This window comes from Haliotis rufescens, unplaced genomic scaffold (assembly GCF_023055435.1).
Source record: "Haliotis rufescens isolate VD_foot unplaced genomic scaffold, xgHalRufe1.0.p SCAF_2, whole genome shotgun sequence".
NCBI classification, from domain to species: domain Eukaryota; kingdom Metazoa; phylum Mollusca; class Gastropoda; order Lepetellida; family Haliotidae; genus Haliotis; species Haliotis rufescens.
This window is the reverse complement of record NW_025963890.1, coordinates 44,869,558-44,883,876: the sequence shown is the minus strand read 5'-3', so window position 1 is coordinate 44,883,876 and position 14,319 is coordinate 44,869,558. Positions and strand designations below refer to the sequence as shown.

General features: G+C 39.1%; 1 protein-coding gene and 1 long non-coding RNA gene across 2 annotated transcripts in view; one reads left to right on the top strand and one right to left on the bottom strand.

Moving 5' to 3' along the window:
* LOC124127176 (scavenger receptor class F member 1-like) overlaps nt 1-14,319 on the bottom strand; it is a 408,153-nt gene that overhangs the window by 275,624 nt on the left and 118,210 nt on the right. The gene's annotated exons all lie outside the window — the stretch shown is intronic.
* LOC125382082 lies at nt 7,972-10,922 on the top strand. Its single transcript, XR_007222278.1, has 3 exons — nt 7,972-8,354; nt 9,849-9,966; nt 10,886-10,922. It is a non-coding gene; the product is annotated as an uncharacterized LOC125382082 (long non-coding RNA).

The following is a 14,319-nucleotide window of genomic DNA, read 5'->3' as shown; positions in this document are numbered from 1 at the left end:
GTTAGCGAGGTATGCAATAAATCACAGGCGATACCCAAAAATTAAAATATGTCAACAATTACAGTTTGATATGCATGCCGACATGCGTAATATGTCTATGTATCGCTGGTGTTTTGAGAATTAGTTAAGTGTCTATAGTGAGTAGGGTAGACGTTGGAGCGTACAGTTGCATAGTGCTTCTAACACCCCCTTTCGAATAACCAGCTGATGCCCAAAACAGTCCCGTCCGCATGTTTAGTATAGCTGTAAATTAAACGGGTGATCTTTCCACGGGGGAGTAGTAAAACTAGACAATGACAATGGTTTATCTACATCCAAAAAAAAGCATGAAACTTGCATATTTGTGTATACGGAGAGGTTTAGGTATGATGACAACGTATATGAAATTAGATGTTTATAATGTGTGTAATTTTTTAGTGAACCATGATTTCAATTATGAATAATGACACTCACATCAATATTTTTGCTGAAAGCATCGATAGCTGTGTCCAGTATCCAGTCTGTTCATCTCAAACTGTAAGAAATAAAAATAGACGTTCAGCGTTTAGATTTATGGACTGACGTCTGTTCAAATATTTAGTTTTACGAACTCTGGCTCAAGTCGCGAGCTTGAATTTAAAATTGTGCAACACAAGTTATTATTTGTAACTAACCTTTCTGTATATATCTTTCATCAAGTGAATTAATATCAGTCAATCAAATAAAAACAGATAAGCCATATGGCTATTGAGGATCGTACCGCCGTCAATATCTGGCAAAATCAATTAAGTGAAAGATCCATTTACAGGATAAAACACTCAGTTGTGATGTTACATACCGATTCCTCTACAGGACCCCTTTCAGCCCTCTTATTTTTCCGTATTTTGTGCCTGCGCCTGTGAATATTATTTAATTGATATTCATATAACATATGGCATTCCAGCTAAATGTTTTTCGTGACGAATTATAAACAATAAAACACTGCTTACTATAAAGAATTGTTAGACCATTAACTTGCGCAGACCAGATTACATTGCACCAAGACTTGATCATATTGTTGTAATTGGACCATTGCACCCTTTACATATACTGACAAATATATGCCAGTGACAAACAGTTTTCGCTAACGTTTGCAAAGTTTAAAATTATTGCCAATATCCAGGTTTGAATGCGTTTACTTACCATATGGCATATACAAACAATCCTGAGAGTGCACATACAATCACAGTCACTATGATGGTTAAGGAAACACTGTAACCGAGGCAGCTAGAGAAATCTGAAACTCAGAACAAACGGAACCATTAATCCACAGGATAACCTCGGTCGACATTGATAAATACACGCAGCTGTATTATGTTGCTGGGAAGGTTCGAACGTTTAGCTACTTGGAAATCTCCTTGCAACTCTTACCGCAGTGAGTTTGCGTGATATCTGTATCAGACTTGTTTGTTGGTGGTGATGTCACTATACACGATGTTCCATTCTTGCACCCAATGGAACACTCGCCATCTACTTGGTTGCAGGTATTGTTGATACAGTTGGAGTTGCACTCTCTGCGACAGTAGCTACCATGATATCCTACGTTACAACCTTCCAGACACTCTCCTGTATTGACCTGGCAGTGGACTATGTCGTGTAAAGGACGACAGTTAGATGGACAGTTCCAGTCACATGCAGGTCCCTACTTGTTACTACCACAGTGTCCACCTCCAACTTCACTGGTCACTGATACTGTGAAGGAGAAACGGATGTCAGCAGAAAACAGCAACAGTAAGAGAGTCGGGTGATCCTTAGTGAAATAAAGACTCAAGGTAAATACAGCAATACAGATACTAACTAATTCGTTTACGTTTTAGAACTCAATTTTTAGAAGATCACATCGGCGTGCAATGTAAAGTACTTCATTTACGCGACCCAAATCCAACATACTTGATATTAAGTTGGTAATCTAGGTTAGTTGGTATATTTACACTTTCGAAATAAGGATGGCAAATGTGATGATGTTTTGTAGGTTCTGTTCAAACCTTACCGAACTGGAAGATGGAATAGAGCCCAACCGTCCAAGTTAAGATGTTCATTCCACATCGATAGTGAATTCATCTCCAAATACTCAACTGAAACATGTGAAATGTCATTACAACGAAACATACGACATCGTACCACACATTTCAACGACGATGTTAAAAATAAGTTTGTATGTTGTTTAACGCCACACTCAGCAATATTCCAGCTACATGACGGCGGTCTGTAAATAATCGAGTCTGGGCCAAACAATCCAGTGATTGTTAACAGGCGCATCCATCCACGCATTTGGGGTCGATGACATGCATCAACCAAGTCAAGCCTGACCACTCGATCCCGTTAGTCGCCTCTTACGACAAGCAAAGTTGCCTTTTACGGCAAGCATGGGTTGCTGAAGACCTATTCTACCCCGGATCTTCACGGAAATCTACCGCACCACGCAATTGGGATCGATGACATGCATCAACCAAGTCAGCGAGCCTGACCACCCGATCCCGTTAGTCCCCTCGCGACAAGCATAGTTGCCTTTTACGGCAAGCATGGGTTGCTGAAGACCTATTCTTCCCCGGATCTCCACGGGTCTAATCATGTTAGGATTAGAAGCAAAAACATGGACATTATTTTATACAGTAATAAAAGTCTCCGCACGGGCTGAGGTGAAATCGAGTTTAATGGCGCATTCAAGATTATTGCATTCACATAGCGACGTGTGTGTGTGTGTGCATGTGCGCGTGCGTGCGTGCGTGCGTGCGTGTGTTTGGCTGCTTGTACTAGTCCCGACTAATGCCGATTTCATACTCCTAGCACACTGAGATACCATGCTGCAGGTTAACATGAATACCCCACTCAAACACATTATACGGACTCCGAGCCGACCAGTCCTTGTTTTAGCCCCTTTGTGCCTCGCGACAGGCAGGGTAACAACAAGTATTATTTTTAACGTCTTTTGGTATGACGCGGCCGGGGATTTAACCCCAAACCTTCCAGCGGTCGTCCCCGCACGGAGAACTGCAGAGACAGTTAGAAAGGTTGATAAGATTGACGAGAGTGATGATTATATATTTTTGATAAGTTCATTTGTAAGCTATATCCCGTACAATTATGATTAATACAACCATGCATTAATTGTATAGAACACAAGAAGGATATGGATATTACAGTGCAGAGGCCAGGTGGATATGTTCTGGCAGAAAAAAAGGTTTCGCTCTCTGAATTATAAGAATATGCTGCAAAACATAACGATATACATGGCCATAGCGCAATACAGAAATAAACAGTGTGGATATCCATTTAATCGAAAGACAGGAGATAAAAGAAATACCATGACTGCTATTAATTATGGTAGCAGCGTTAATATTTCGCAACTTATCAAACATACAAAAAGCTACATAAAAATATATGTTAATGATATTTTACGAGATGTGACGTCACTGGCAGCTTGTTTGTCAACAATCACCCTCCCGGTACCACCCTAGTGACAAAATGCTCAGAATCAAGCTACTAAACGTAAGTTTTTGACAAAATTTGAGAAATATATCAGTGTGAAGCAGAGAGACACTCAGACAATACTGCCACAGCAGTTTCATGCATAATAGTGAAAAAAATGTGGAAGTAATTGGGATATTTTGAAATTAGGTGACAACATAGATATTAAAAACAGTATTCTTGAAGCTCTCAATTGAACACGATAATTTATGTTTTTAGTATTACTGTTTCTGATTATAATGAAGGTCTTTCTTATATAAACGTTATCATATATGCCAATCCACTTACACAGTGTTAATCCATCACTAAGATGATCTAATTTAATAGTACGTGGCCCAAAGTGTTCTACAATATATATTCAAGTTTCGTGCAGTTTCGAAACAATATGTTTCTGCAAGTTTATTTGTTGTTAACGCAAGACTAAGCAATATTCCAGCTATATGACGGCAGTTCTGTACATATTGATGTGACTCAAAGCAGACAGGTGAGCATCAGTGCATCAGTGTCGTGAAAGCCACCTAGGCTCTTGTGACTCATGTTGTTAATTGTGCGACAATGTCAATTGAAATATTTCCATCAAATAATGAACAGTGAAATATTCAACCCTGTCCATGACGCGATGTATTGTGTTATGTTATAGCCTAGGTAGAGTCATCATCGACACTTGATCTAATATCGGTACACTGCTTCCACTTACTCTTGTCATATCTTGATTCTCATGATAAATACCCTGATTCGGTTACAGATCAAAGCTATAAATTGCCTGCTTCAAAGGTTATTTTTTCAAAGTATACAAAAATTAATTTCGTTGATGGAATGTATTCCATGTTGCACAGCCACATCAAAATTATGTCTACATGTTCTTTTGTTTTGACAAAGTGGACTAAAACGGTTTTATTGTCTTTAATAGGGTTAATATCCATGAACCTTGGCATTTGAAGGATTCCTTTCCTTGGGAAACAAAGCAGACACGGATGTTTGATTTTTGAAATGTATCGTACCGAGAATCAATAATACGAAAAATAAAGTTATTGTTGAACTTAAAGTTGCCGAGAACACAAATTCCAAACTATAGCCACGATATGCGTCACATTTGACGGTCCTATGCCCGGCCAAAATAAATTAGACCCATGCTTTGATGACCTTCAGTACACTAAGCTCATTGTGTTTGTTAGATAAGATAATTCTTTTTAAGCTAAGTCATTATCAGCGCTAAGGGCCATGTATGACAACCAAAGGCAAAAAGGATTATGTATCTTGTTTTCGGACCCATTCGTAGACCCCAAAGCGATTTAAATAATTACCTTCCCTATTTTGTTCATCAGTCTCCATTCCATACACCAAAAACATCTGACGTCAGTTAACAATGATATCAACCTTATTTTACAACAATTCCTCACATCAATTTATTACATAACGAAGCGCCTAAATTGTCCTGTTGTGGTTTATATGAATCAATATCTCTAAAGTGTACAGATTACGTTCAAATTCACTCCCATCTTCTGAATAATGAGTACATCAATGGCGTGCATATGTATATTCCTGAATGGTTAACACTGCATAACATGCGATTCGCTTTTGTAATACATATTGATTAAATGATAAGCACTTTACACACAAAATACACGAAATACATCGACATATTTTCTGATTTTCATCAATGACATATCCAACAGTCTGAACAAGGTAGTTCCACACAGCCTGTCAACTTACTAGTCTTCCGTGCTGTAATTATTATACATATTTGTTATTTATTAACTGAATGGACTTTCGCCAGTAAAACGTTAATGTCATTGGTAATACAAAATATGTAAAAGTGTTTCTCGGGCTATGTGTACAACCTGTAAACTGTTCACGAACTTCATAATGTGATATCAGTAGATAAGTCTTTTAATAAATGCGATATTTTAATCGTAATTACTTGAAGACTTGGAAACAAAAAAGGGACAGGTTGTCTGTACGAAGATGTTATGCAACAAATGCCCCGTATAAATAATTAATAGGCATAGGGACCAAATGTAAATTTAAAATAACAGACTCTGATAATATTTTCTGACATATATTTTCAGACCAACTAATACGTAAGTAAACTTACAAATGTATTTACAGTGTTCAAACTGAGTGGGGGCCTTTCGCTATTACTATCGATTACGTACATAATGCATGCGAATGACAAATAAGCACATAGAGATTCAATCTATACACGTACATTATGAATTATGAGAATGTAGTAAGTTTATTTGCAGTGGTTGTTAGGGACTCCAAATGACTGAAACACACGTACAATATTGAGTAGTGGCTGGATTGTGAAAAGAAATGTGATTGAGATTTACCACAGTTGGTTGTTGACAAACACGGGGCATACTTGAGATGGGTCAGTTACTAGAAAGATGGCTGTACCTATATAGGAGCAACACCAGCGAAATTCGAGGTTTTTAACGATCTTCTTGCCAATTTCGGACAAGATACCAAACTGAAAACACCGAATTCCTGCCAGCTTCAAAAACAACCCCGGTGTCCAGAATTCCTGACATCCGTGAGTGCTCTGAAAGTGTTGTAGGGCCTGTTACGTATGTCTGCTGCCACTTATATTGCCAGTGTCATTGTTATTGTGAACCTAAATCTGAATAAGGAAGATAATTTATGGATGTCACCTTCTGTTAGTTTGTCATCAGATAGATCTAGGAACTTTTTATTTATTTTGGTGAATTGATTATGTTCGAAAATTTGTAAATATTTCGTGTAGTATTTTTAATCATCATTATGTGGTGAGATTGAACGCCGATTCTTACCATGTGTAAATATATAACAGTGTTTCTCGTGCTTTGTGTAAAACCTGTAAAATACCAACCATATTTTGTGATCTTAATACATAAAGCTTCAAAATGCGATATTTCAATCGTAATTACATGGTGACTTAGATACAACGAAGGGACAGGTTGTCTGTACGAAGATGTTATACAACAAATGCCCCGTATAAATAATTAATAGGCATAGGGACCAAATGTAAATTTAAAATAACAGACTCTGACATATTTTCTGACATATATTTTCGCACCAATTAATACGTAAGTAAACTTACAAATGTATTTACAGTGTTCAAACTGAGTGGGGATCTTTCGCTATTAATATCAATTACGTACATAATACATACGAATGACCAACAAATAAGCATTAACTAATTCAATGTATACGCGTACACCATGAGGTACGTGGCAGTGAGAATGTTGTAAGTGTATTTGTAATGGTAATCAGAGACAGCAAATGATTGAAACATACGTATAATATCGAGTAGTGGCCGGGTTGTGAAAGGAAGTGTGATTTAGATTTACTTAAGTTGGTAGTTGACAAATGCGACATAAACACCCAGCGTTATTTATTGAAATCATTCCTTCACAGGCAAAGTTGCTTTCCTATTCCGCGACTGCGCTGATGTTTCACCTCTCCTTATTTCCTTATATGCACTGATGTCGCTTGCCACAGTCACAGCCACAGCGACAGTCCTCGGCGAACTACCACTATTAATTTGCATTTGTTTTATTCTGGCAGCTTGGGATCTGTGATAATGCACGGGTTTATCTTTATACTTGGCGTGTGTCTGTGTCTTCCGTCGGCACATGTATGCATGCCGTCAGGTAATGTTACAATTACTAAGTATCATATGAAGTATGCAAACGAGCAATTATTATTAATACCATATTATCTTTCCATATGTTGACTGCCGTCAGCGTGAATTGAGAGAAACGATATCTGTCAAAGTAATATATTTTTGATAATCTTGATAAATCAAAAAACCAAGCAGATTAAAAACATAATCTTGTTCTACGGCTACTTTCCCTCTCTTCCAGATTCGACTTGCACAGAAGGCCAGAAATGTTCACGATGTGGCTCAGATGGCAAGTGCCAAAGTGAGTGTTTTGATGGATATTATGGCTCACACTGTAACCACAGATGTAGCCAAGGATGCTTAAACAGTACGTGTACGTTAAACACACAAAGTGGTGTCAGTAAGTGCTCTCATGGATGTCAGTTAGGGTTGTTTGGTCGAAGCTGTAGGGTACCCTGTATAACTTCTTCACCTGGATGTAAGAGATGTGCATCTAGATGCGTTGGATCTTATTGCGTGCAAAATGACAGCTGCTGGGGAAACTGTGTCGATTCTTACTTTGGTTCCCAGTGTAAATCATGTTCTAACCAATGTGAACTCTGTAACTACACGACAGGAGAATGCCAAAGGTGTGCGGCCGGTTACACTGGAGGAAAGTGCGAGCATGTGTGTAACAACTGTTCAGGACATTGTACAACGGCACAATGTACTACATGTTTAACAGGGTATTATGGGCAACTCTGTGGTGACACATGTAGTATAAATTGTGATGTGTATTCCAATTCTACGAGTAGTCCTCCCATACAATGTGACAAAACGTCGGGGGAATGTAAATATGGATGTAAACGCGGCTGGTACGGTGAGAAATGTAATGAAGCATGCAACAGTGGATGTTATCACCGTGAATGTGACCAGAAGGGTGAGTGTAAACATGGCTGTGTACTGGGCTATTATGGCCCGGGGTGCATCCATTGTCACCCAGGATGTCATGGAACGTGCGACACCCACAGCGGACACTGCGCTGATGGATGCAAGAAGGGATACTACGGTTGGAACTGTAGCTTACACTGTGGACCATGTGTGACGAGTGTGTGTGAACAGCAGACTGGATTGTGTGTGGTTGGATGTAATTCCATCTATGACAATGACTGTGACAAACTGTGCAAGGAGAACTGTTCTACGTCTGACATATGCCAGACATCCAAGTGGTGCAGTGATGCAATAACTTCCTCGACAACAGAATCAGATCTTGATACAAAAGGTAAGTATGAGACAGTTCCCATATTTAATCTCGTAATGGCAATTAGATATTGCTGTGAAAAGGGACATGTTATGCAAACGTATATCCTACATGTAGTTGTAATGGTTGGTCTGTTGGTTTGTTTGTTGTTTAACGCCGCACTCAGCAATATACCAGCTATATGACGGCGGTCTGTAAATAATCGAGTCTAGACTAGACAATCCAGTGGTTGATATCATGAGCATCGATCCACGCAATTGGGATCGATGACTTGAATCAACCAAGTCAGCGAGTCTGACTACCCGATCCTGATAGTCGCCTCTTATGGTAAGCATGGGGTTGCTTGTAGTTGTAATAATTATTATTGAAATACATACTCAAAGTCTCTCGATGATGTCATGTAGTTGTAATAATTATTATTGAAATATATAATATATAAGTCTCTCGATGATGTGATGTATTTAGAACTGTGTTTGTTTGTGAAGCCTTCGATATTGAGAACTGTGTTTGTTCCGATTTCCATAACAGCAAATCGTATTTCGACTTAAATGAGGGTAGGTAGGTTTATATTCGGCGAATAACTCAGAGACTGTTCAATATTTCTTGATAAAACTTTGTACAGTTATCAGTCTAGCCATTCACTAAAATACGGGTAGGGTTTGATGATGACCCCTGTTTCCAGTGACACTACCTTACAGAGATGACAGCATGTACTATTCAGCCAGCAGCACATTAATCAGTTTTTTAGGCTTTTCTTGGGGACTGATTGACTGGGATATGATTATTTAATGCTTGTTTTATTCAGCCTGCCAGGTATTTGATACATGTAACTATGACGGATGTTACAAAAATGTTTGGTAAAAAGAGACGCTGATACATTCCTAAACTCTGGACGGTTTGTAATTATGTAATAGTGATAACATTTTCATGTCAAGACTCTAATAAACCAATTACAGGACAACACGGACACCAATCAAATCGCCTTACATGTACAGTCGAACCTCGTCGAACTCGATGGGACCTGGACAGAAGTTCGAGTTATCCAGGATTTGAGACATCAGGGGAATTTTATGCTTAACGTGGATACTTGGGACTTCCAAATGAGTTCGAGACAATCGAGAGTTCCGCATATCCAAGTTCGACATTACGAGTATAACTGAATTATGTGTACAGTTCGGTTATAACCATTATCTAACAAACAACAGAAAATGCCTAGATATGTTTCTGTTCTTCAGTATAATAATAGCCTTTGTACCTGTACTCGAATAGTCGAAACGAAGCGTGTTCACAAGGTGGTAAAAAAGACCTTGAGAATGCATGTGAGGAGCTAGTAAATAATTTTTCTTTGAACATAATGGAAGATGTGATTAATTATATGTGTTGACATTCATCTTGAATGCAGGCATATGTGTAAACAAAATATATTTTGCCCCGGCAATGGAGGATTGTATGTCCCAACGTAGGTGTGGAAACATGATCCACTGTATTATTCATAAGTACTTCTTTTGTATTCAGTGTCTGTTGAACCTAACTACATATTGGACGTGGGAATCATCCTGGCTGTTCTGCTACTGATTGTTGTTATCCTATTGCTGTTGCTTCTTCTGCGTAAAGCACCACAGTTTTGTCCACGGTAGGTATGCTTATACTTAGGAGAGAAAACAGCCAATCGATACATGTATCGTTCTTTACAGTTGTGGGATAACGTAAGGGAAACAAAAAAGAAGATTCGTGTTTAGATACAATAGGAATGTACAAAAGAAAGACAAGTATGTACATTTATGAGTTACCTAAATATCTTTGCACTGCATCAGATATATGTTGATTAACGATAGTGGACAAACACTCATTTCCGTCTATCTTCAAACTTAAATCTAATGCATGATTTATTTCACTAAAATTATATGATCAGAATTTTAAGTAACACAGATTTTCTTTAGTGGCTTTACAATGGACACTCAAATACATAATGATATGAGTTTCCACATGGATTACCACATTGACATATTGGATCATATTTTATCTCTGTTGTGTAGAAAATAATAGGTTAACTGGCTTTACATGTATCCTTATCGAGTATGATCAATATTCCAACTTTCTCACATCATTGGACAAATATGAAGGTGCAACACATTGCTCTTTGCCTATGTATGACTTGAACTGGGATATAAATGTACAATTTCTACCTGCTACAGGAATGGTGTTCCATGACCTTACAGTTGATGGAATAAAAGAACACGTTGAGTACTTTAGTCTAGTAGTGAGACCCACAAGATTGTCTAAATTTCTTAAATGATATGATTCATTTGAACTTGCAGTGGTAGTTATAATGTCTTTAAGATTAGCTGGGGTAATATTACTTTGTATTTTGTAGAACATACATAGCTTACACTTCCTCCTTCGTTCCTTTAACGTTAACCCTTCATAATAAAGATGTTTGTGTTTTGAGCGCAGAAAGTATTTTCGCAGCTCCTTGTGAAAGAGTTTCCAATTGACTTGATAATTCTACATTACACCCATTTCGTATGTCTCAGACTTATATTTGTTTCTAGGAGAATATTGTCCAACGGAAACGACCCAGAACACGCTTTGGCTGTTGAGGAAATGCGTCATATGGATACACGATATGAACCGCTGCATCGGTACTGGGACATAAACTATAGTGACATGCACAGAAACACGGCTGCGTCCCCTGATGCTTCCCAATCCCCTGTACACCCGTTTGAAGGTATACATAACGCATCTGACGAAAATGAAAGGGACACAGATGTTGAACCTGACATCGATGGACCTCGAAACGAAAGTGAGAAAGAATCAAGAGCAGTTGACATTTATGAACGATATTTGTCCCCTTGTATGCCTGAACCTCTTTCGTAGTATGTGAGTGCATTGATGCTAAATGTTGTACATATGCACAGGGATATATAAAACAGTTCAATTTTTCTCAGCTAAGCATCCCTTAAACCAGCTGTAGATGTGGTTCAGTAGTTTTGAGACATCACCTACTTACAATCTGAAGACGTCCCTATACACGATGTTAGTTTAAGAGATAGCTGAGAACAAGAAAGAAGTGGGCAAAGGTCACATGACCCCGTTATCCCCGCTGGTCAACAACAAATAGTAAATAGTTTGTAAATAAATGAAATATACCTGTTGCTTTAAGTCAGAGGAACTGCCCTTTCCTTTGTAACCCCATGAGGATGCAATATGTTTGAAGTGAACACATGTTTTTGCAAATATATTTCAATCTAGTGGGATAATCAATGCTTAGCACAACATACATTCTTGATGTTTCTTAATGTGTCCATGGAAACGGCAAAAATTAAAAAATTAAAAATCTTCAAACTAGCAAAAGGCACAAGTACTCATTGTGGTAAATGGGTGTAGCACGTTTGGTGAAGCTAGGGTGCATTGTTAAAAAGATATGGGCCGTACAAAACACCCACCCTAAAAGTTTAAGTTTCTAATATTTCCATGGAAACGGCAAAAATTGAAAAATTCAGAATCTTCAAACTAGCAAAAGGCACAAGTACTCATTGTGGTAAATGTGTGTAGCACGTTTGGTGAAGCTAGGGTGCATGGTTAAAAAGATATAGGCCGTACAAAACACCCGACCTAAATGTTTAAGTTTCTAATGTTTCCATGGAAACGGCAAAAATTGAAAAATTCAGAATCTTCAAACTAGCAAAAGGCACAAGTACTCATTGTGGTTAATGCGTGTAGCACGTTTGGTGAAGCTAGGGTGCATAGTTAAAAAGATATAGGCCGTACAAAACACCCACCCTAAACGTTTAAGTTTCTAATGTTTCCATAGAAACGGCAAACATTGAAAAATTCAGAATCTTCAAACTAGCAAAAGGCACAAGTACTCATTGTGGTAAATGTGTGTAGCAAGTTTGGTGAAGCTATGGTGCATTATTAAAAAGTTATGGGCCGTACAAAAGCTCGGACCGAAGGACGGACAGACGGAACGCTATATAACCCCTGATTTACTTCGTAAACGGGGGTATAATTATGTTCTGATGCACAAACACAATTATATAAGCTTAAAATATACTGTATCGTGTAGCCTTTTTTATAGCATAGCTTAGTCAAATGTCTGATTGTCAGCAAATGTAAATACTAATTTCAAGGTTGCCAAACAACTATTTTCAGCGTAAGTTGCAGACTCCAATGTCACTCCTCACTCACTGCCATGTGAATATTATATACTGTACCGCAAAAGAAACGTCACCATGGATAGATATATGAGACCTTATTTGTCCAAACACTGTTAACATACTTTGAGGCATATTAAAAAGATGAAACTTGGCAAAACTGATCATCAAGGTTGAAAATTAAAGTGTCAAATGTTCTTAAAGTGAAACACAATACTTGTCTCTGAGAAAATAGTATCACAAGTCAGTAACCCGTGTGTCCGCCATGTGCATTGATGACTGCCATGCAACGTCGATACATGGAATGGATGAGGCGGTTGATGCAGTCCATCGGCACTTGAGCCCACACTCTGAGGAACGCCTGACGCAGTTCAGATGCAGTTGTCGGCCCTGGTCGGACGTCATTCAGCCGTCTTTGAATCTCGTCCCACTGGTGCTCAATGGGATTTAAATCGGGACTGAGGGCAGGCCTCTGCATGGTTCTGATGCCATTCTCCTGGAGTAAGTCTGTAGTTGCTCTCGCAATGTGTGCATGGGCGTTATCATGCTGAAACTCCAAATGAGGTATGGCATATGGTCTCATGACGTGACCAATGTACCGAGCTGCTTTGACACCATTGCCTCTCCCTGGACCGATGTTCTGGAAGACAACAGGGCCGACCCTTTGTGCAAGACCAGACTCTCTCTCTCTCTCTCTCCCTCTCTCTCTCTCTCTCTCTCTCTCTCTCTCTCTCTCTCTCTCTCTCGCTCTCTCTCTCTCTCTCTCTCTCTCTGTCTGCTGTTGAGATACAGTAACGGCTCTCGTCTGAGTAGAGGACTCTTCTCCACTACGGGTGGCGCCAATGCTGGTGCTGTGTTCCCCACTGAAGACGGACCCTTGGTCTTCCACTACGTGGTCGGTCATCTGTAGTGTTGGTGGTCTGGTACCGTTGCTGGAGCATGTATATGGTCCTTACGTCGACTTGAAATGCATTGGCTACTTGCCGGGTGGTTTGTTCAGCTTGCAATCGTCCAAGGGCTTGGTGTCGCTGATTTCTTGTCAATCTTGGCATGTGGTAGCAATTCACAAACGAATGAATGTTATCCGATCAGGGTGGATTTTAAAAGGGCAAGAAATTGGGGAACGCATGTGCATTTCAATTTGCACGGAATTCACGTGCATCGGGTTAACATGGCCGTTGCCGTGACGCGTTTGGGCGATCGGTTTTATGTCATAAGCTTTGTTTTTCTATCATCAAAATTCCTTTTTCCGGACAAGCTAATGTTAAATTTTAGAAACTTCGATATTTAAATGACAACAGTTCATGCAATGTTACTTGGGGTGACGTTTCTTTTGCGGTTCAGTATAAAATACATTATTTATGTTCGAACAGATATATACCTCAGACCAAGCAAATGCTAAATGTCAAGAATCGTATGATATCCTAGAAATCATAATCCGGATTCTCTACTGGTGGCGCCAATGCTGGTGCTGTGTTGCCCACTGAAGACGGTCCCGGCGATGACGCGGTGTCAGAATGGGTCCTCGGTGTGGCCTGTGACAGTGGAGGTGTCTGCTCGTCAATCGTCGACGCATGGTGTCCGCACTAAGGTTTCTATATGTATGTGCTCAGACGTGTCAGATGGCACGGATATTATTTATGCAAGCTAGACTGGATCGAAAGTAATCTGCCAGATTGTTAGACACCATGATAAATCCGTGCATGATTTTCATCCTACTATCACAGTTCGAGGAGTTTCAACAAATTTCTTTCTTTCTGTAATTATATAATGGTCGAATGTTCTTTGTGACGGAGGCACCTGAATAAAGAATGTTCACCAACCTATCA